The sequence below is a fragment of the Schistocerca nitens genome, chromosome 9 (assembly GCF_023898315.1).
Source record: "Schistocerca nitens isolate TAMUIC-IGC-003100 chromosome 9, iqSchNite1.1, whole genome shotgun sequence".
Classification (NCBI taxonomy): Eukaryota; Metazoa; Arthropoda; class Insecta; order Orthoptera; family Acrididae; genus Schistocerca; species Schistocerca nitens.
The window spans coordinates 296425174-296448552 of NC_064622.1; the positions used below are offsets into that span (position 1 = coordinate 296425174).

The following is a 23379-nucleotide window of genomic DNA, read 5'->3' on the forward strand; positions in this document are numbered from 1 at the left end:
CCAAACAGATGCCACAGATGCCATGATGGTGGATAGTGTTGAGACAGTGTAAGAGGGATGGACATGCAGATGAATTTCGAACAGACAAGGGACCGGTACAAATGGAGGAGGGTGGTTCGATCAGTACCCCAGGAAGTACCATTGAGGACATGCAGAACAGTGGAACCGCATACAACAAGCTGCCACTAAGACACATGGGAGGACCAAGAGAGTTTCCTATCGAGCATGAGCTCGAGGAATTTCATAGTTTCAACGAACGGAAGGGCAACAGGCCCAAGATGTAAAGATGGTGGGAGGAATCATTTATGCTGCCAGAAATTCATACAGAAGGTTTCGTCAGTGGAAAAACAAAAGCCATTGTCAATGTTCAAGGAGTAAAGACGATCAAGACATCCCTGAAGACACTGCTCAGTGAGACAGGTCCATGGACAATCGCAACACATGGCAAAATCGTCAACAAAAAGGGTGCCAGAGATGCCCGGCGTGAGACAGGCCTTTATAGGGTTAATGGCAATAGCAAAGAGGACGTTGCTCCAGACAGAACCCTGAGGCACACAGTTATCCTGGATAAAGGTGTCCAACAAGGTAGAACCCACACACACCTTGAAAACTCGGTCTTCTAAAAATTCTGAAAGAAACAGTGCAGGCGGCCACGGAAGCCCCACGTGTAAAGAATACGGAGGATTCGGCCGACGTTCATCTAATGATTTTTCTGACGTTTCGCCAGCACGAGTGGCTGGCATTGTCAAAGCTTCACCCTTCATTGCCAGTAGTGAACTGGAGCCGAGCTCGCGGGCACAGACTATATGTACCTGGCGCGCCAACGTCCGAGGGCTTCTCCGCGGTCATTTCCGGTGCGGTTCTCCTCTTGCTACCTGCGACAGTCGTTCGCTGCAGTACGGGAAGCCAGGATCCATTGACCTTAAGGCTTTCCTCTTTCTTGTTCAAACTGTTCGCGTGTTGTTCTATTTCTACAGCTTCTCTGAACAAGCGCGTGTGATAATGCTTCTCTACAGCCAGAACTTCCGTGTCGGCGAATTTTATTATGTGGTCGGTCTCATTCAGTGCATGCTCTGCCACGGCCGATTTCTCCACCTGCCCCAACCTGCAATGTCGCTTATGCTCTTTGATCCTGGTGTTGATGGATCGTCCAGTCATTCCGACATAAACTTTTCCGTATGTGCATGGTATACAGTATATTCCCAACATTGCAAGTGGGTCTCTTTTCTCCTTCGCCGATCTAAGACACTCTTTGATCTTCCTTGTCGGTTTGAAAATCGTCTTTACGCCATGTTTGCGCAATATACGGCCGATTCTGTCCGTCACTCTGGGAATGTATGGCAGAAAGGCCGTACCCGACATTTCTTTTTCTGGTTCCTTACTTCGCCGAGTGTTTGGCTCTGTTACACTTCTAATATAATTTGTGGAGTACCCATTGCTCCTCAGGACAGTTTCCAGGTGTTGCATTTCTCGTTTGAGGTGTTGCGGCTCACATATTCATCCTGCTCTCGTTACGAGCGTACTAATCATGCCTCTTTTTTGGCTCGGTGGTGGTTTGACAGTTTGTGCAGGTATCGGTCCGTGTGAGTCGGTTTTCGATACACGCTGTGTCCCAGGGTTTCGCCGTCCCTTGTGACCAGCACATCTAGAAATGGCAGTTTCTTGTCCTTTTCTACTTCCATGGTAAATGTTATGTTGGCATGGAGGCTGTTCAAGTGTCTTAGGAAGTCACCGAGCTGTTCTTCACCATGGCTCCACACCACAAAAGTATCATCGACGTACCTGTACCACACCTTAGGTTTGCAAGTCGCCGAGTCCAGTGCATGTGCTTCGAATTGTTCCATGAAAAAGTTGGCCACCACTGGACTGAGATGACTACCCATGGCGACGCCTTCCAGCTGTTCGTAGAAATCGCCATTCCACGTGAAATAGCTCGTGGTGAGATGCATGGAAGAGCTTTCTGATGTCCTGCGGGAAAATGGAACCGATGTGCTCCAGAGCGTCACTGAGTGGCACTTTCGTAAATAACGAAACAACATCAAAGCTGACCAAGATGTCGTTTGGTGCAAGTTTCAGTTTCTTCAGCTTCTCAATGAAATATCCTGAGTCCTTAATGTATGGTCGGTCTTCCCCAAGTGTGGCTGGAGCAGAGAGGCCAAGTGTTTTGCCAGTTTATATGTCAGTGATCCAGGAGCACTAACGATCGGTCTCAGTGGAACGTTGTTCTTATGGATCTTGGGTAATCCATACAGCCGAGGTGGTAGGGCTTCTGTGTTGTGCAGGTTTCTCTGTATGTCCGCCGGCAGAGAAGACGCCTTGATTAATCGATTCGTATTCTGTGTGATACGCTGCGTTGGATCTGCGCTTAGTTTTCGGTACGTCGTCGGAACTAATAGGTCTCGGATCTTTTGCTCATACTCTCCGGTCTTCATTACGACGGTCGCATTCCCCTTATCGGCAGGCAGTACCAATATACTCTTGTCAGCGTTGAGATTCTTAATGGCTTGTACCTCTCCTTTCTTTAGGTTGCAAGCTGGTGGTTTTGCTCGGCGCAGTATCCTGGCTGTTTCCGTGCGTATTTCCTCTGCCCTTTCACAAGGAAGGGTCCGAATGGCTGCTTCGGTGTTGGCAATGATATCCTCCATAGGTATAGTTCTCGGGGTGATAGCGAAATTCCCTCCTTTTTGAAGAACAGACACTTCCTCTTCGGTCAATTGTCGTTCAGTGAGGTTGACCACTGTGTGTGACATGTGGGGAATCGCCTTGTCGGTCTGCTTCCGGCATCTTTCAAACTTTTCTTCTGTCGCTCGGTGCAGCACTCGAGTTCATTCTGCATGCTCCTGTGAGTGATGCTGTCGATCTTGTCCCAGTCGTCTCGATCCATTCTGCTACTTAGTTGATAGAAAATGTCCAGAAGCTCCTGATCCGTTCTTGCCAAGTCTCTCCGTATTGTATGTATTCGCTCACGAAGAAAAGCTCGTTCCATTCTGTCGTAGATACGATGTGCTTGGGCGGTGGTGAATAGGCGCTTACATCTCAAGAACTTCGGTGTAGCACATTCATCTCGGCACCGTGACAGAAAGGCGAGAGAGGACATCAGTCGCGCGAAGCATGACTCACGCCCGGTCCTCACAGCTTTACTTCTGCCAGTATCTCGTCTCCTACCTTCCAAACTTTACAGAAGCTCTCCTGCGAACCTTGCAGAACTAGCACTCCTGAAAGAAAGGATACTGCGGAGACATGGCTTAGCCACAGCCTGGGGATGTTTCCAGAATGAGATTTTCACTCTGCAGCGGAGTGCGCGCTGATATGAAACTTCCTGTCAGCTCAGATGGTAGAGCACTTGCCCGCGAAAGGCAAAGGTCCCGAGTTCGAGTCTCGGTCGGGCACACAGTTTTAATCTGCCAGGAAGTTTCAATGGTGAGACTGCTCTTACGTCAGCAACAGACACTACAGAACATTCCCAATAACACCCCAGACATGTTCCCCAATGGAAGGGAAAAAGAATAGCAAGAGGATAGGGGAAAAAAGGATAGCAAGAGGATAGACATGCAGCACGGAAGAGAAAAAATGCTGTAAAGGCTGGGGCCCTGTGGTGGTCAAGCACTAACCTGTCTAAGAGTGGCGGGGAAGGGAAGGGGGGAAGGGGAATGTGAAGGGGAAGAGATAGTGTATGGGTGGGGAGAGGCAGCATAAGGAGGTTGTGGCGCAGGGATGTGGGGAAAAAAGGAACACAAAAGGAGAGGAGTTGGTGGAGGCATTGGCAGAAGGCTGCAAATAAGCAGGATGGGAGATGAGAATGGGGAGGAGATGATAGGGCAGAAGGGATGGAAACTGTTGGGTGGAGAGTGTGGGGGCAGTATGTTACCGTAGGTTGAGGCTGGGATAATTCCAGGAGCAGAGAATGTGTGTTAAGGATAACTCCCATCTGTGCAGTTCAGAAAAGCTGGTGGTGGAGGGAAGGATCCAAAGTGTCACCTTCCTAGATGTTGATCTCTTCCTCTCTGGTGGCTCCATCTGCACCTCTGTCTACATTAAACCCACCAAACACCAGCAGTACCTGCATTTTTACAGGTGTCATACCTTTTACACCAAGAAATCCCTCCCATATAGCATGGCTATCCAGGGCAGCATATCTGCAGAGACAAAAACTCCTTTGCTCTGTACGCTGAGGGTCTCACCGTGGCCTTCACAGACAGGCACTATCCCCAGACCTAGACTGCAAACAGATCTCCCGTGCTATTTCCCCTCACAGCTGCAATCCTCCTGCCACTCCCACAAATCAGCCACAAAGGAGTGTCCCCTTCATCACCCAGTACTACCCTGGACTGGAACAACTGAACCACATCCTTCGCCAGGGCTTTGATTACTTACCATCGTGTCCTGAATTGAGCGGCATCCTATCTGAGATACTTCCCACCCCTCCTAAATTGGTGTTTCATTGCCCATCCAACCTCCACAAATCCTAGTCCATTCCTGTGTCACTCCCAATCCCAACTCCTTTTCACAAGGATCATATCCCTGTGGAAGACCCAGGTGCAAAACCTGCCAAATCCATCCACCAGCACTTCCTATTCCATTCCTGTCACAGGTTTATCTTACGCCATCAGCAGCCGGGCCACTTGTGAAGGCAACCACGTCATTTACCAACTCTGCTGCAATCAATGCACAGCCTTTTTATATTGGTATTATTACCAATCAGCTGTCCACCAGGATGAATGGTCACCACCAAACTGTGGCCAAGATCAAAGTAAACCACCCTGTGGCACAACATGCAACTGAACATAACAAATTTGATTTCAATGGCTGCTTCACTATCCGAGCCATCTGGATCCTCCCCTCCACCACCAGTTTTTCTGAACTGCACACACATTCTCCACTCCCATAATTATCCTGGCCTCAACCCTCCACCCAACAGTTTCCACACCCTCTCTCCTATCATCTCCTCCCAATTCTTGTTTCCCGCCCTGTTTATTTGCAGCCCCCTGCCAATGCATCTGCCCATCTTTCCCCACTCCTCTCCTTTAATGTTCCTATTTTCTCCATGTCCCTGCCTCACAAGCCCCTGAAAACTGTGGCTTTCGGCAGTCTAGTCCCTGCACACTCCACCGGACAGCAATCGTCCCTCTCCAAACCCATACACTACTATCCCTTCCCCTTCCCCTTTCCATTCCCCCACCACCACCCCATATTGCTGCTTGCGTCCCATGTGCATTCCAGCCCGAGATACTGGAGTTGGCGGTCGTGTGTGCGTGTGTGGTTGTGTGTCTTTACTGTTGAAGGCTGTGTCTGAAAGCTATAAGTGAGTGTCTTTTAATTGTGCCTGTCTGCACCTCATCGTATCTTCTTTACGGTATGTAGCAATCTGTCTTTTCCTACATTGTTAATATTCCCACCTGGAGTTTCCATTGTTTGATATTCTAAAACAAACAATTTCAGGCGTTTATAGCCACTATAACTAACAAAAACAATAACAATACTGATGCAACTCAGTCCTCTCTGCTGTGGACGATTATTGGCGTGGTAGATCAAAAGACTATCACATCAGTCCTGCAATGCAGTAAATGATGCCTCCACTACACAATGCCTGGGATGCCAAGCATGGTCTTCAAATTTTAAAAGGAGGAGAGGCAATGATACCAGATATCATCCTTGTTACTATGGTAACAGGACAGGGCTGATGCTAAACAATAACAATAGCAATCGCTGGAATCCCCAAATGGGAAACCATAATCAGCTAAACATGACCAATACTCACATGCAAAAACGTCTTGTACGGAACTATAACTAATACAAACTGGCAAACACAAATGGTTCAAATGGCTCTGAGCACTATGCGACTTAACTTCTGAGGTCATCAGTCCCCTAGAACTTAGAACTATTTAAACCTAACTAACCTAAGGACATCACACACATCCATGCCTGAGGCAGGATTCGAACCTGTGACTGTAGCAGTCGTGCGGCTCCACACTGTAGCGCCTAGAACCGCTCGGCCACTCCGGCCGGCTGGCAAACACAAAATCCAGTTGTAAATATTGCTGTGCTGGTGGAACAGCCGTGCCATACAATGTCAAGTTCAACTAACTAAATTCGGCTACATTACACCCTCAAACATTAGTCATGGGATGCAGTGAGGCCAATCTATTGTGATATAACAACAATGGTACAAGCTACTGTACATGCTACTGTAGGAAAAGTGCCAAATACAACTGCTCTGGACATAGGTGCTATAATGAACTGTAAGATTCATGAGATCACAAGTGTTCCAACATTCCTTGTACAGAACTGTAAGATTAATGGATCAACTGGTTTCAGATTCTGGCACGTCCAAGTGCCGATGCAGGTTCAAGTTGTAACAGATTGCCCATTCCTAACTGAAAGTGGTTTAATTGTAATGTGTACTTGGCGTAGAATTCGTAAAGGAAAAGGATGCAATGATTGATTTCTCCTCAGGCAAATGTTTTCTCCATATTGATGGCTAAAATACTGCTGTTGACTTGTTAGTAAACACAAAGAGTGAGCATGGTAAATACTGCCAAGGGTTAAAGGTAAAGTTCATTAGAATGAAAGGCGAATACACCAATAGAACACCTGCCCACTGTAGTTCAGTTGAGAATAATAAAAATGAAATAACAGATAAGATTATAGAGTCTACAACCACAGACTCCTTGCAACAGGCAGAATTAAATAAGCTTTTAAAGTATGTACATACTAAAAAAATGATGTTCTGAGTACGTACCAACATCAAATGGAAATTCACCTCTATGAAATATGCTGTCAGAATACATACGCCATTCCATTGACCAAATGAGCAGCAGTCATGAATGTAATACAGCAAACACTCAAGTGGAAAATTATAGAACCCTTGATGGCAACATATTTCTGCCCCATATTAGTGATAATAAACAAAACCATTATTTCTGTTTGCACTAGAACAGAGAATTTAAATGAACAGCTGCAAAGATTTCATAGTGTTAAATACCTTACCAGCACTGATTTGAGAGATTCGCACTGGCAGGTCAGTCTGCCAAATGAATCCATAAAATATATTGCTTTCATATTTGGTTGAAGGAGTCATCAGTTCTGTGTATTGCTATTCAGATTCAATTTAAGTTCACGTGTATTCATTACCACTTTGGACACAGTCTCAGGGTCTGATTTACTAGGCAAAGTAATCTTATACACTAATTATATGAATATAATAGAGGGAAACATTCCACGTGGGAAATATATATATAAAAACAAAGATGCTGTAACTTACCAAACGACTTACCTTGACGTTGACCTCCATCTGTCCAATGGCCAGCTTCACACATCCGTCCACATCAAACCCACTAACAAGCAACAGTACCTCCATTTTGGCAGCTGCCACCCATTCCGTATCAAACAGTCCCTTCTCTACAGCTTAGGTCTTTGTGGCAAACGAATCTGCTCCAGACCCGAATCCCTGAAGCATTACACCAATAACTTGAAAACAGCTTTCGCATCCCGCAACTACCCTCCCAACCTGGTACAGAAGCAAATAGCTAGAGCAACTTCCTCATCCCCTCAAACCCAGAACCTCTCACAGAAGAACCCCAAAAGTGCCCCACTTGTGACAGGATACTTTCCGGGACTGGATCAGACTCTGAATGTGGCTCTCCATCAGGGATACGACTTCCTCAAATCCTGCCCTGAAATGAGATCAATCCTTCATGAAATCCTCCCTACTCCACCAAGGAGTGTCTTTCTGCCATCCACCTAACCTTCGTAACCTCTTGGTTCATCCCCATGAAATACCCAAACCACCTTCCCTACCCTCTGGCTCCTACCCTTGTAACCGCCCCAGGTGTAAGACCTGTCCCGTGCACCCTGCAACCACCACCTACTCCAGTCCTGTAACCTGGAAGATGTACACAGAGCCACGTGTGAAAGCATCCACATGATTTACCAACTGACATACCTACACTGTGAAGCCTTCTATGTGGGAATGACCAGCAACAAGCTGTCCATTCTCATGAACGGACACAGGCAGACAGTGTTGGTAATGAGGATCACCCTGTGGCTAAACATGCCTTGGTGCATGGCCAGCACATCTTGGCACAGTGTTACGCCGTCCGGGTTATCTGGATACTTCCCACTGACACCAACCTATCAGAACTCCGGAGATGGGAACTTGCCCTTCAATATATTCTTTCTTCCCGTTACCCACCAGGCCTCAACCTCCGCTAATTTCAAGTTGCCGCCGCTCGTACCTCACCTGTCATTCAACAACATCTTGGCCTCTGTACTTCCGCCTCGACTGACATTTCTGCCCAACCTCTTTGTGTTTACATATGCCTGCCTGTCTCTGTGTATATGCAGATGGATATGTGTGTGTGTGTGTGTGTGTGTGTGTGTGTGTGTGTGTGTGTGTGTGTGTGTGTGTGTGTGTGTGTGTGTGTGTGTGTGTGTGTGTGTGTGTGTGTGTGTGTGCGTGTGCGTGCGCGCGCGAGTGTATACCTGTCCTTTTCTCCCCCTAAGGTAAGTCTTTCCGCTCCCGGGATTGGAATGACTCCTTACCCTCTCCCTTAAAACCTACATCCTTTCGTCTTTCCCTCTCCTTCCCTCTTTCCTGAAAGCGAAAGCTTGAAATTTGTGTGTTTTTTATTGTCTCTATCAACATACCAACACTTTCTCATTTGGTAAGTTACAGCATCTTAGTTTTTATACATAATCTTATACATTGACATATTGACAGCTACCCCTACATGGGAAGAGCATTTCAATTTACTGGAAAGAACCTCACAAAAATTTTCAGAAGCAGAAGTTACAGTAAATCTACAGAAGACAAAATTTTGTAAGAGACAAAGTTAAATTTGTAGGCTATACAATTTCTTCCAAAGTGATAACACCAGATCTAGACAAAAATCAGTGCTATAAGGAATTTTCCTTCTCCAAGAGGTGCAAAACAACTTAAGGCACTTTTTGTATTGTACTCATTTTTTTTCAGATGATTTGTGGGTAATCAACTTTTGAATGGCACGGGTTTGTTGAACCTAATACAGAAAAATGCACTGCAGGGACTGCCAGAAAGATTTTGATTCAATGAAATATGCTTTAGCCAACTCCGATAGTTTACAACATCTAGACTTGTCCAACGATTTTTGTGTAATTACTGGTACCTCATTCACTTGTTTGGAAGCACGTTTATCTCAATTTATTGAAGAAAATGGCAAGCATGAAATTCATGTTGTAAGTTTTGCTAGCAACACACTGTTGGAATGTGAATGAGCCTACTCTTCTACCGAGTTGAAAACCCTATCTGTAGTTTGGGCCTTTAAGAAGTTCAGTTACTATATTTATGGTAAAGATGTCAAAAAGTATTCTATGACCATCAAGCATTAAGGTTTCTTATGTCATGTAAACAACTCCATGCACACTTGGTGTGTTGGTCAATTTTTACAAGGCCACAATTCTGAAATAATACATTTTTCTGAAAGAGATTATATAGTAGTAGATGCCTTAACACATTTACCACAAGGTTTACCTGAGTGTTCAGAAGTTACAGAACTAACCACAGATTATCAAGTATTGATAATTAAAGGCAGTAATTACACGTAGTTTTTCTTAGATATATGTGTAAAAATATGGTTGATTTGTAGAATGCCGACCTGTGTTGGTGGAAAGTTGAAACACTGACTTCACGAAATCCTATTGAAAAATTAAACCAATATTACAAAATACATAATGAGATTATGTCCTACAAACAAGATGAATAATATGACACATGGTGTGTTTGTAGTCCAGCTGCATGCGAGGATGTCTTGCTAGAGGTGGAGTTACATATGTAGTAACATTTTTCTTTTTGAAATATGTTAAAACTGTATGCCACAAGGTCTACCACAGGAGGTCCAATCACTAAAAGAACTATAAATGATTATATACCTACAGTTGGCAAGCCTGCTGCCTTGCTGTCTGACAACACATCAACTTTCAATAGGCACGTATAGGAACATTTATTCATGATCACCTGATTAAACTAATACTAATAACAAGACATCAGACCGAGAGTAACCCCATGGGACAATTTTCTGTAAATTTATTAGATTTATCTGCATATATGTTGCTAACGAGCAAACATGTTGGACTGAATATCTCGAACTGTCTGAACAAATAGTAAATAATCTGCACACATACACCACTCCATATACACCAGCTGAGCTTCTGAACAACATAAAAGAACAAAATAAATGGATAGATCCTCTTCCTCGCCTCCCTAGAAAGGAATGTTCCTGGGAGGAAAAAGTAAGACAAACCCTGATCACTCTTACATAACAAGCACAGTTAAGGAAAAGCCAGCATGACAGGGAACTACAATGATATCAGGTATGTGCAAAAATATTATTGAAAACTCATCCTAAATCTTGACCATTAGGCACGGTGCCTACAAAATCGTTAGTATTCCTCACAAATGACGTTAACTGTTGGCCTAACCTAGAACCTACAAGATGAAAGGAAGGTACGCTCACCATGACCTTTAAAAACTCTTCAGTGTTGATCTTGTTTGTCACTCAATGTTTGTAATGAATATAAATGAATAACTGACTGCCTTTTAGTAAGTAGTATAATTTGTGATTCATGTAAAAGCATTGTAATATTGTGTTTGCAATGGAATACACATAACTTCAAGATGTTTGTGTAAGTAATGCTGCTGATGTAACCGTGTGCATTGTGGCCAGGAAAAGGTAGCATGAACTTTGTGCTGCGCTGGAGCTGTCACATTAGCTCAGTGAGACGAGGAAATGCCATGGGGAGCAGATACGCAGACTCTTCAGTGTTACAGTTGGGTTCGTGCCAAACTTACTCAACTTGGTGCAAGAGCCATTCACAAAACTGTCTTTGTTGAATGCAGTCTTCTGGCTGCTGGTGTTGATTTGACATATAATGATATGGCTACAGTTCCTCATTGTGCAACACTTCAACAACCAATCTTTGAGATACCTTGAACTGCCTTGTAATATCATGAGTGCTTCACTGAGATGATTAGTAAATGGTTTCAAGAATCATGTCTTCTGTTTGTGGAGTATGTCTACTGTCCACAAGCAATGGACAGAGGTTATCCAAGGGCTACACGTACTCCACAAACAGAGGACACAATTCTTGAAACCATTTACTAATCATCTCAGTGAAGCACTCATGATATTACAAGGCAGTTCAAGGTATCTCAAAGATTGGTTGTTGAAGTGTTGCACAATGAGGAACTATAGCCATATCATTATATGTCAAATCAACACCAGCAGCCAGAAGACTGCATTCAACAAAGACAGTTTTGTGAATGGCTTTTGCACCAAGTTGAGTAAGTTTGGCATGAACCCAACTCTAACACTGAAGAGTCTGCGTATCTGCTCCCCATGGCATTGCCTCGTCTCACTGAGCTAATGGGACAGCTCCAGCACAGCGCAAAGTTCATGCTTCCTGCTCCTGGCCCCAATGCACACGGTTACAGTTGCCAGACCTTCATTTTTTCCACCACATTCCTGTTAAACCTACTGGTGGGAGTAAGTTTGGCTAGATACACTTTTACCTTGAACTGGGATGAGATGTTGCACACCAACTGAAAAGTGTGACATTTTTTCTTCAGTCTGTATATAAGTGTGTGAAATGTTGCTGTGATATGTATAAAAGGATTTGAGTACATATTAATAGAATTCAAAGCCATGTGAATAATTACATAATTATATATGGGAAAACTTTGAATTATCAAATTTTTTTTGGTGCTTCAGAAATTCTAAGTTCAGAAGTTGTTCTGCTGTGTTTCGAGATTATTTTCTGTTCTTTTCTCTCTTGCTGAGTTTATGGATTTGACTCAATGCAAATACACAATGGCAAATTTTATTCCATAAATAGATAGGTGTTGTCCTGGCCACTACAAATGGTGAAATACGAATATTGAGGTTTCGGTTGCTATGGCCGGTGTTATAAGGAAAATATGTTATCGTATACAATTCTACATATTGTGAACTATGGCTATCAGTCCTAATGAAATGAGTATTTATTTATCCTGTTAATATTTTACTTGTATTCCAAATGCACAAAGTATAGAGATGCATGGTGGTTGCACAAAAGCATATATTGCAAATGTGTACTGAAAATAGACAGTACAGTGAACTCAGTCTGATAAACTTTTTGTGTTAGTGAATATGTGACAAAAATATGGAACACTGATGAATACATAAGGCGCTTTGAGAAGGACAACCAAAACTAATTTACCAATGGAATCTCTGTGAAGCACTCTGCACTTACCTGAGTTTTACTCAGAAAACTGTGATTCACTTATGGCGCTAAATCCAAGGTGAAGGCTATTTTTGAGTAAGATGGAATGATTTTCTGTGCATTCATGATCACTAAGTAGTTAGGATGGACATGTAATGGAAACTGGATACCAGCATTGTGAAGCTGAAAATACTGACAGCCTGCCACAAGACTGACTGTCGCCATGGAACACTGTGCTTGCTGTTGTTATTGATTTCAAACTGTACAAAAAACATGAATAAAAATTATAAACAGACACAATGCCTCAGTGCATGTGCAGACAGATACTATACAAGACTGGTATTGTCCCCAACAGCTAGTTCAAGACGAAACTGATAATCTCAATCGCCATGTTATGAACTCCGAGCAGTGCATATAACATCCTCCCTCCCCAAGCCACACACGGAACGGTTTCATGCATTCAAGTCAAGATATCCTTTGTCATTTCTACTTGTATATTAACAAAGACTTTCTTTCAGTACAACCTATACACGTCGTACATCAAGTAATTCTAATTCCTTTGTACAACTGTTGCATGGATCCTGATAATGACGGACTGTCTGATGACATCTTGAGATACAACCAGAGCTATGCTGATGAATTCCGCCTATTGTCTGGTCATCAGCCATGGTCCAGATACTGGCTACAAAGTTGGGTCCATTGTATGTTGTCATTACCCGTAACACTATCTAGTCATCACCACCATTAACACCATCTAACCATCACCACCATCCAGCATCTCCTGACTTCTGACACTTACTACAAAAAATAAACTAATAGTTACCTTATTGTCCTTATCTTTGTGTATTATATGTCACTCATATGGTGCTATCTGTGAGAAACAATGAACTAAAAAATAATAGGAGCATTCACCAAAAGCTTTTATTTCTAGTTTAGTAAGCCGAAACATTTTCCAACAAATCTCAGCTGGATAAGTAGAGGCTGTACAACACGTACTGAGTGACAATTTTACTCAAAAATATATACCAGTAAGTTGTTTTAGCAGGAACTGTACTTAACAGAATTACCATCTGTAATCTGTTCTGTACAGTTTTCATTGTACAATGCTTCATAACATCTTTAACTCTGTAGAATGTTAACATCTCAACACTGAATCACAGTTTTGTCAGGTTTTCTGTTGACTATGCCCAAATGGGTGGGGAGAGGGCAGGGGAAGGGGGGGATGGGGGTCAAATATTCACTTAAACAGTCCAGAGAATAGAAATAATTCCAGGCTTTACCACTAAATCATGACAAACGCTATTTTACTGCAAAAATCGAATTACCTACATAAATGCCATGACAAGGAAATCAATCCTCTCATGTTAATTACCTGTACTGTCTACAAGAAACTGTTGTATGTCAGATGATAAGCAATGAGTGAAACACACTGAAAGGCATTTCCAAATTCTGTAATAGACATTCTCACTTCCATTCATGGGGGCAGTGAAACAAACCTTTGTATTTCGCTATAACAGCAACAAAATTCTTCTGATAAATAGTGTTTATCTCTATGTAATGCATTAATATCTTTTTCCAGTTTCTGATACTATGCTGTTAAAAAAAAAGGTGAAGCACACCTAGTCTTCTTTACTAATTTTTATGGATCCATTGGACTATCAGATCATCTAATCTGTACACTCTTAATATTGTTTTGCAATAATAAGTAATCATAACTTAATTATGATTCATATAGAAGCAGCATAACTAATCCTATGGTTATCTAACAGATGAAATCTTTTATGTGTCTTTCAACCAGTTAAACTGACTAGAAAAAATCGGTTAGCAATGAAATGATTGCAAGCCATGGGCATGTAATCATTTTCACATTTTTAGATCTATAAGTTGAGCCTACAATCCATGTTTTCAATTAAGTCCGATCATTACTGCTTTTACCATGCAAATCATTTCTTTGTACTGAAACCTAACACAAGACACAGTTTTGTGTCACCAAGCTTGCCACTTTTCAACAACAGCTTCTGAGCCTGATGCTTTAGCTTCACAAAGAGAACGGGTATTTAATTAGTTTAAAGTGGTACACGCCGCAGGAGATTTTTCAATTGTTTTGACTCATTAATTCTAAATCCTTTATCACTAATGTGATGTAACTTTCTTTCCTGAGAATTTTATTTTTTTATTTTAAAACATTTTAAAAAAATCTTCATTGGTACAAGGGAGGGAGCATTACAGTGTGTACCAGCTGGATCTACAAGCACCGATGAACCAACAAAAGGTATAGAATTCTCCATCAAAAGAGACAGTAACAAAAACTGAAGTGCAAAATCCGATCTTTTTCCACACACAAAGGTGATGGAATGAATCCAAGGTCAAGCCAGATAAAAGTTATTCAATGTCCTTCAATTATCAAAATCCAAATTACCAAAGGGCTAAATCTCTTCTTAGGAACACATGAGTAAACTTTTTATGTATCTAGTCACCAGCTAAAAGAAATTTAATGAACAAATCTGCAGACACCTCATCCGAAGTTAAACTACTGTATGTTCTGAGAAAAATAAATCATTATTCACTGCAAGGCTTGCAGTCAAAAACTATTCACTAGATGAAGATTTATGAGGTGTGCGAGATAAGTAATGAGCCTGACAACACTGCAAGCAATCTGGCAACACTGTGTTGTTCTACTTATGTAGACCAGTGGGTTCATCCCTTCCAGATGCTCAGCCCCAGTTTCAGCTCTGTACAGCCATCACACGGTTTTTGAGTGTGCCATGAGTGAAGTTGTGTTTTTGTTGTGTTTTACGAAAATGGAACAGCAAAATTTAGAGTAACATTATGCCATCTAGTTTTGTGTTAAACTTCAGAAATCCACAAGTGTGACCTTTGAAGAGTTGGAACAGATCTATGGGAAACATTCCTTATCAAGAGCAGAAGTTTTTCGCCGACACAAAGCATTTTTGGAAAGCCAAGAACACATCGAAGATGAACCTCACTCAGGGAGACTTTCAACTTCAAAAACTGACACAAACATTGAATTTGTGCATGCTGTTGTGAGATCAGACCAAAGTTTAACAATAAGCGCAACTGTCAGTCAAGTGTTTTACAATGATGTCCTTGAAAGTTTCAGGAAAAGGGTGACTCCAGTGAGATTTCGCATTGCAAACAAGTGGATACTGAATCATGACAACGCCCCAAGAAGTCACATGGCCATTTCAATCACAGAATTTTTTAATTTCAAAAGGCTTTCCTGTTGTTCCATAACACCCCCCCCCCCCCCACCTGGTCCGAGTCCTTGTGGTTTCCCTTTTTCAAACTGAAAAATGTCTTAAAAGAGTTCATTTTGGGACTCTGGAGGACACTGAAAAGAATGTGGCCGACTCGATAAAGGCACTAACAGTTGAAGCCTTTCAACACTGCTATCTAGACTGGGAACAACTCTGCCGAAGTACAGTTGCTGAAGGAAACTAATCTGAAAAAGGCAATACTCTTGTTTGAAAAAAATAAAAACTTTGGTGGATACAAAATCAGTCTCATTATTTTTCTCACGCACCTCACAGCTTCTACCAGATCAACATCACCCATACAATATGCAGACGGCAATAATATTTACGCTCTATCCACAAAATTTCCTCAACTATCTTATTCTCTTGAGCATCACAACAAGACCTGTGTACTACAATAGAGTGCAGCAGTGATAGTTCTGATGCTGACACAGGGCATGTAACTACAAATGCAACACCTATATAATCTGCATACAACATGTCGTGGCTTGTGAGTGTTTTAAAACATTACGGCACAGGTTCACATAAATCAATTACATTTCAACTCCTATTACCCAAAACTACAGATATGAGGAGGAAGGGGAGGCAGGGAGAAGGGAGGGGGGGGGGGATGAAGAGAGATGATGATGATGATTATTATTATTATTTCTTTACTTTCTCAGACGTTAAGTCTGGTTGAGAATGGAAAGTGACGTGGACCTTGATCAAGCGCCACTTCCTATTAACTGTACGGTATGTGTTATATTGCATTTAGGAACTTTCGGGTAATTGAACATGTATCAATAATTACGGATTTCTGTAGTTGTATATATGTGTTTGGATGTAGCTGTATTGCATTGATGTACTGGTGGATATTGTGTGGTATGACTCCTGTAGTTGATACTATAATTGGTATGATGTCAACTTTATCCTGATGCCACATGTCTTTGACTTCCTCAGCCAGTTGGATGTATTTTTCAATTTTTTCTCCTGTTTTCTTTTGTATATTTGTTGTATTGGGTATGGATATTTCGATTAGTTGTGTTAATTTCTTCTTTTTATTGGTGAGTATGATGTCAGGTTTGTTATGTGGCGTTGTTTTATCTGTTATAATGGTTCTGTTCCAGTATAATTTGTATTCATCATTCTCCAGTACATTTTGTGGTGCATACTTGTACGTAGGAACTTGTTGTTTTAAAAGTTTATGTTGTAAGGCAAGCTGTTGATGTATTATTTTTGCGACATTGTCATGTCTTCTGGGGTATTCTGTATTTGCTAGTATTGTACATCCGCTTGTGATGTGATCTACTGTTTCTATTTGTTGTTTACAAAGTCTGCATTTATCTGTTGTGGTATTGGGATCTTTAATAATATGCTTGCTGTAATACCTGGTGTTTATTGTTTGATCCTGTATTGCAATCATGAATCCTTCTGTCTCACTGTATATATTGCCTTTTCTTAGCCATGTGTTGGATGCGTCTTGATCGATGTGTGGCTGTGTTAGATGATACGGGTGCTTGCCATGAAGTGTTTTCTTTTTCCAATTTACTTTCTTCGTATCTGTTGATGTTATGTGGTCTAAAGGGTTGTAGAAGTGGTTATGAAATTGTAGTGGTGTAGCCGATGTATTTATATGAGTGATTGCTTTGTGTATTTTGCTAGTTTCTGCTCGTTATTATTATTATTATTATTATTATTATTATTATTATTATTATTATTATTTATGGTAGAGGGCACTAAACAGCAAGGTCATCAGCGCCCTTGCAGTAATGTTAGACCGAAGGTGATTTTCGCAACCTATGGAGGAAAATCAAGAAACTGGAAACCTACATGTGATCCAACCACAGGCAATGTAAAGCAGCCCCAGGAAGGTGAGGTTCAGAAAAGGCCATAATAAAACCCCAGCGTGACACAGCGGGATAACTAAAATCAATTATGGATAAAATACCTGTAAAGATGCTGTTAAAAAGTGACAAATGACCATGGCTGGATGATGACTTAGAAATAATACGTGATCCAACCACTCGGTGACACATTAAGATCTCACACCAAGGATTGTGGGAAGAATTCCGGACACCACACAAAATCTTAAGACACGAACAACACTCGCCTCGTTATCAGTTAAAATAGGGGCAAAATCATGAAAACAGAGTGCAGAGAAAAGAAAATCATAAGAATATAAAGAGAAGGAGGAGGAACGGTGGTGGTGATAGCTGTACTAGTAGACATAGTAATAGTAGTGAGGGGGGAGGGGTAAGTTAGAAAATGGGAGAGATGTTGCCACAGTTAAATTACTGTACTCACAAACAAGAAGATAAATTACATTATATGATAACCTGGTGCGCTGTAGAAATCCTTGATATAATGTATAGTTTTAGAATACATAAATAACTAAATACAGAAAAATGTTGTAATGTTCCAGTTACCTTAGGTTGAGTCTATAATGTTTCATCATTAAAGCATGAGATAAAAACAAAGGCACCACACTGATTTAATTTAGAACAGAAAAGAAGGTGATATTATCATTTTGTAAAACAACTGTTAAAGATAATGGAGAAATATGATATAAAATAACTACTTGCAGACAACAACAGATAATTTTGACAATATGTACTAACTATTGTTTGAAGTCATAGAACATCTGTCAATAGATTTTTACTCAGTTTCAACAAGAAGTAATGCAAGAGAACACAAATTATAACAACACTACAGCTAGCATAGTCAGGTGCTCAGAAACAGTGTGTGTACATGTGTGTGTGTGTGTGTGTGTGTGTGTGTGTGTGTGTGTGTGTGTGTGTAAAAAAAAATCATGTCACTTCATGGTTCAGTGATAAATTTCCAGAGCATGGCTCCAAAGGTCTCGGGTTCAGTCCTCAGATTTTTATCTGTCACTTTTCACCTCCAGCAATGTTTGTTAAAATGAAACATGTCAAGTTGCACTGTGGTTCAAAAACCTTATTTTAATACATCTGCCAAATGAAATAATCATCCTGCAGCTCAGACACAATAGCCACCTGATACCTGAACTGGCAAACACCTTCGTTGTGTGGAGTTGCAGGCCAAGGTGCAGCACAGAGTGTTCACTCAGCCTCGATTGTATCTCCAAAGAGGTATCGGACCAGTAGCAGACTCAGACCCTTATTGGCTGGCAGGATGAAAGAAGACATTTGAAAATGTTAGGGCAGAGATGATACGTGGATATGTCCACAGGATGTCAATACTTAAAGGATGAGACACAACTTGCCATGCAAGGGAATACCTCCTAGCAACCACTTTCTTGGCAGTTATGTATGGTCACTCTACCAAGAGAGCATACAACATTTAGAAAAGATGTTGCAAAACAATTTGATTGGGCATAAAAATAACAGGAGCTACAGAAAGTACATTAATGAACCATTCCTTCTGAAGTTCACTATCTGTAACGCAAAAATTATTATAGAGGCTCAGCTGTATATGTTACATATCACATGCAGTTAAATTTTAAAAGAGTCATCTAAATATGTACTTTTTGCTATGTAACATTGTACTACAGACCTTAAGGTGACTAACGTATGTCATTTTAATAAAAAAAAAAAAGTCATTTAACATCCACTGTAGAATAAAGGCCTCTTCTAGCATCAAAGTAACACCATAACACAATAAAATTTGAGACAGAAAACAACAACTCAAGAAAATAAAGAAAACTGTTCAAGTGAGTTTTGTAATACAACAGTTACTCATGGAATGAATCTTTTTATGGTGATATTTTCTCAGATGCTGATGTCAATAATGTCAAAAATGAAACATAAAATAATATTAATGAATCGGCAACCATCATCTTATTATCACTGACAGTACTTTCAAAAAAAAAATTTAAGAGCACACACAATATAGTTTATAAATACTTGGTACTGAGAAAAATATTCTCAGCAACAAAAAGTTTGCAATCTGATGTTTACTCGGTGCATTTCTAGCTTGAAGAATTCTCAAATGCTCACCCATATCACGTCTGAAATTCTTTACAATATTTTGGAAAAGAGACTCAATCCTTTATATGTGGTATGTCAAATTCAATAAATTACAATTCATTGAAATGCAAAGATTTTGCATCACGCATCATACAAAAGCAGTGAATTGTAAACGCAACAGATCAAGACTCATACCTTATCTGCACATCGGTTCCTTGTCAAAGAGCAGCAAAAGGAACAATAAATTTGATGGCATGAGATGGGGTATACCACAAACTTTTAGTTTTGGTTCTCTGTTCTCCTTGAAATATGTAAATGATCTTCCACTTTCATAGAAAATATAAATTTTCTGTATTTGACAGTTGATCTATTTTGTTGTTATTTATGATGGTGATGGTCACAAGTTGCAGTTTTCTTGGATTTTTAGGTTTTTTATTGCAGTTGCTTTCTTCCACAGTTTGTCTTTTTTCTGGTTTCCCCATTACCTTCACCATGACGACCTGCACCAAGTAACTTTTGGTGTTGCTGTAGACAAACTGCATAATTAATACTGGTGCAAGCACAAGTGTTTCAGAAGAAACACTGCGAACAAGAGGAATCTGTTGCAGACAACCTCTATGTGATCCCATGTTGGCCTTGCAACAACTGCAATTTATAATTGCACTGGGCATGGAACCACCGAGACTGAACAGTCGATCAATGAAAACATGTCACCTGGTCAGATGAATCACATTTTCAGCTGCACCTGGTCAGTGGCAGTGTCCAGATATGCCATCATCCAGAAAACAGTTGCTCGCAACATGCACTGTCCCAATGGACGCAGGCTGGTGAGGGCATTATTATCCTAGGGGTGACATTCACTTGGGCTTCCGTGCGACCTGTGGTGGTCATCAAACGCAACATGGTAAAAAAGGAAGGCAACACTTTAATGCCCTGCCGACAATGAGCTTAGTAGAGATGAAGTACAAGCCCAGATCAGGGAAGAATGCAGATGGAAATCAGGTGTGTCCTTTCAAAGAAACCAGGCTGGCATTTGACTTAAATAATTTAAGGAAATCATGGAAAGACTAATTCTGGATGGCCAGATGTAAATTGGACCCACCGTCCTCCCAAATGCGAGTCCACTGTGCCACTGTGCCACCTCACTTGGTGGCACCACAACATCTGTGGATTGACCAAGCGAACATTATTGGAAACCATCTGCATACCTTCAAGCTTGATATCTTCCCCAATGATGAATGCATCTTCCAACATCATACTGTTTGCATCAAAAGGTCAGATTGACACTGTTGTGGTTTGAGCAGCTTGGCTGTGTGAAGCACAGGCTCGTAATGTACGACAATTATGTGACCTGTGCATACATATCCGGTACCCCATAACTCCAGAAATCTACCAAGAACTTGTTGAACTCATGTCGCACAGAATTGCTAATGAATTGCAATCCAAATGCGGACCAACGCACTAGTAAACAGATGGTCACAAAATTTTGGCTCATGTGTGGTGGATCAGTGACCAGAAACCCTTTACGGCAATGGGAGAAAATAAATCAAATGTCCTCATCACATGTACAGGAGCCCTGATAACATTCACTAACACACTGCTTATAGAAGTGCCTTAACTATCATTGTACCTACATTGTTAGTACACGAGTGCCAAGTATCTACTGAATCTGAGGTTCGTTGGGAAAAAAAATAATGAATAACAAAACATTGATAATAACCACTGCAACTCTTATGGGAAGGTACTAAATGAATAAACAAGTGCCATCAGTAATGAAGGAGTACTGAGGACCTTAAGAAAATTACAAGAACACAATAAAATTAACCCTGCTGCCATGTTACAAGGTGTCTTATTCCCATATGTAGCCATATAGAGAAATCTCTATTTTAGCTCCGAGGCAGGAGCAAAATTGAAATGTTAACGGAATTCAGAGATCATATGTCTGCAAGATAACTACGGATGGGTAACAAAAAGGATGTTAAGAAAGCATGTTAAGCATATTTTGATACAGCAACAAATACTTTTGGCAATTATACACCAAGATGAGCGTTCCCACAGTCCACATAGTCAAGGTAGCTATGTGTATGGGCAAAATTGGTCACTATAAGCTACTAGCATCAGATTTTGTATCCAAATATCCTCAAAATCTCATAGCCAACTATCTCGTAGCCAGCTAGGAAGATGAATGGATCCCAATGTCACAAATAAGAGGCAGCCAGTATCTTCAGATACACCCACATATTCTGGTAAAGCACTGGAATAAATGTAAAAAGTGCTCCAAAAAGTAATCTGCGTCAGTAGCAAACTGAAGTTTAACCACCAACATTCAAAGAAACATCTGTACAATATATACTTGCCTCAACAGCACTGTGTGAATGTGGTGCTGAAGAAGAGCTAAATCACTTTTCGTTACAGTGTAATTCTGATAAAATATCGGAGCTGCTAACAGACTTGGATAGACACAGGATAACAACTTCATAAGAAATTTATAAATTACTCTGAAACATTGTTACTAAAAATTTTATTATTAAAATTTTATTACTAAAACTGAATGTCTTTGTAATGTTATGATTAGCATTCTATTCCCTGTTTGCAATAAGTAGCAGCAATTACTGTAACTAATGTTTTGTATGACATGTTAGCTATAGGTGTACTTACAGCTTGTAAGTATTAACCCAATGACTAATGAAAACGGTAGCAACAAAAATTGTAACACAAATTTAAGACTAGTAAAAAGTATATTTCAAACTGAAACTCAAATATAACCTGTTGAGTGCCTGTATGTGTAAACTTTCGAAACCAATAATAATAAAAAATGAAAAAACTTAAGCTAAATGTAAAATATCATCATCTGATTCTAGTACATCACTACTAATTTGCATAGTTTGGGAGAGATGATTACCCACTTTTGAAGTCAGTTCATTCTCCTCTTTGCTCAAAATTTAATCCGTTTTAATCCTCGTGACAATTTTATTACTTTTTTTTAATGTGAACATTTTAGTTAGGATTTAACATGACTGTTGCTGATAAGAAATTAAACCAATTTACTGTCACCAGTCACTATTTATTTGCATGATGCATTTTGGAGGTTCCATCAACAAGTGGTTTTGTACAGCATGTATGTGTTGAGTTATGACTTTGGGGTTACATGTGTGATGATAATGATGATGATGATGCTGATGATGATTGGTTTGTGGGACACTCAACTGCGCAGCCATTAGCGCCTGTACAAAGTCCCAATTGTTACACAGTCCAGATTTTTACACAGTCCAATTTAGCCACTGTCGCGAATGATGATGATGAGGAAATGATGAGGACAACATAAACACCCAGTCCCCAGAGAGAGAAAATCTCCAACGCAGCCAGGAATCGAACCCAGAACCCTGTGATCCAGAGGCAGCAACGCTAGCCACTAGACCACAAATTGCGGACATTTTGTGTGATTGTGCATGCCAACAACCAATGAAAACAGTTCCACATGTTACACCAAAGACATAACACAACACATACACACCACACTCCTCTACAAAAATCCACCCGATGAAAATTTTATACCTCCAAAACGTTACGTCCAAAAAAATAAATAGTGACTAGTAACAGTGAACTCGTTTCATTTGATATTTATTACATTCTTTTACAGAGCGGACATAAGGCTATACAGTCTAAAGTTTTTTTTACACCTGGTGTTGCCTTATTACAGCATTGGTCCAGTGTCAAGAAATGTCTTATTCTGAAAAGATTCTTTATACAATTATACACGTTCCTTTTGTGATACTTTTGCTAGAGATTTTCATTCATACTAAAGCACAAACATCTCCTGCTATCTTTGGAGATTAGAAGGTGAGGAAACTAGGGAAATGGATTTATGCCATCAAACATTTAGGACACCAAACAAAATTTACCTTCCAAACTTGCCTGCTTCAACTTTTTAATTAAAGACAGTA

General features: G+C 40.7%; 1 protein-coding gene across 1 annotated transcript in view; it reads right to left on the minus strand.

Annotated features, from left to right (window-relative positions):
* LOC126204192 (serine-rich adhesin for platelets-like) overlaps positions 1–23379 on the minus strand; it is a 77494-nt gene that overhangs the window by 44473 nt on the left and 9642 nt on the right. The window lies entirely within an intron of this gene.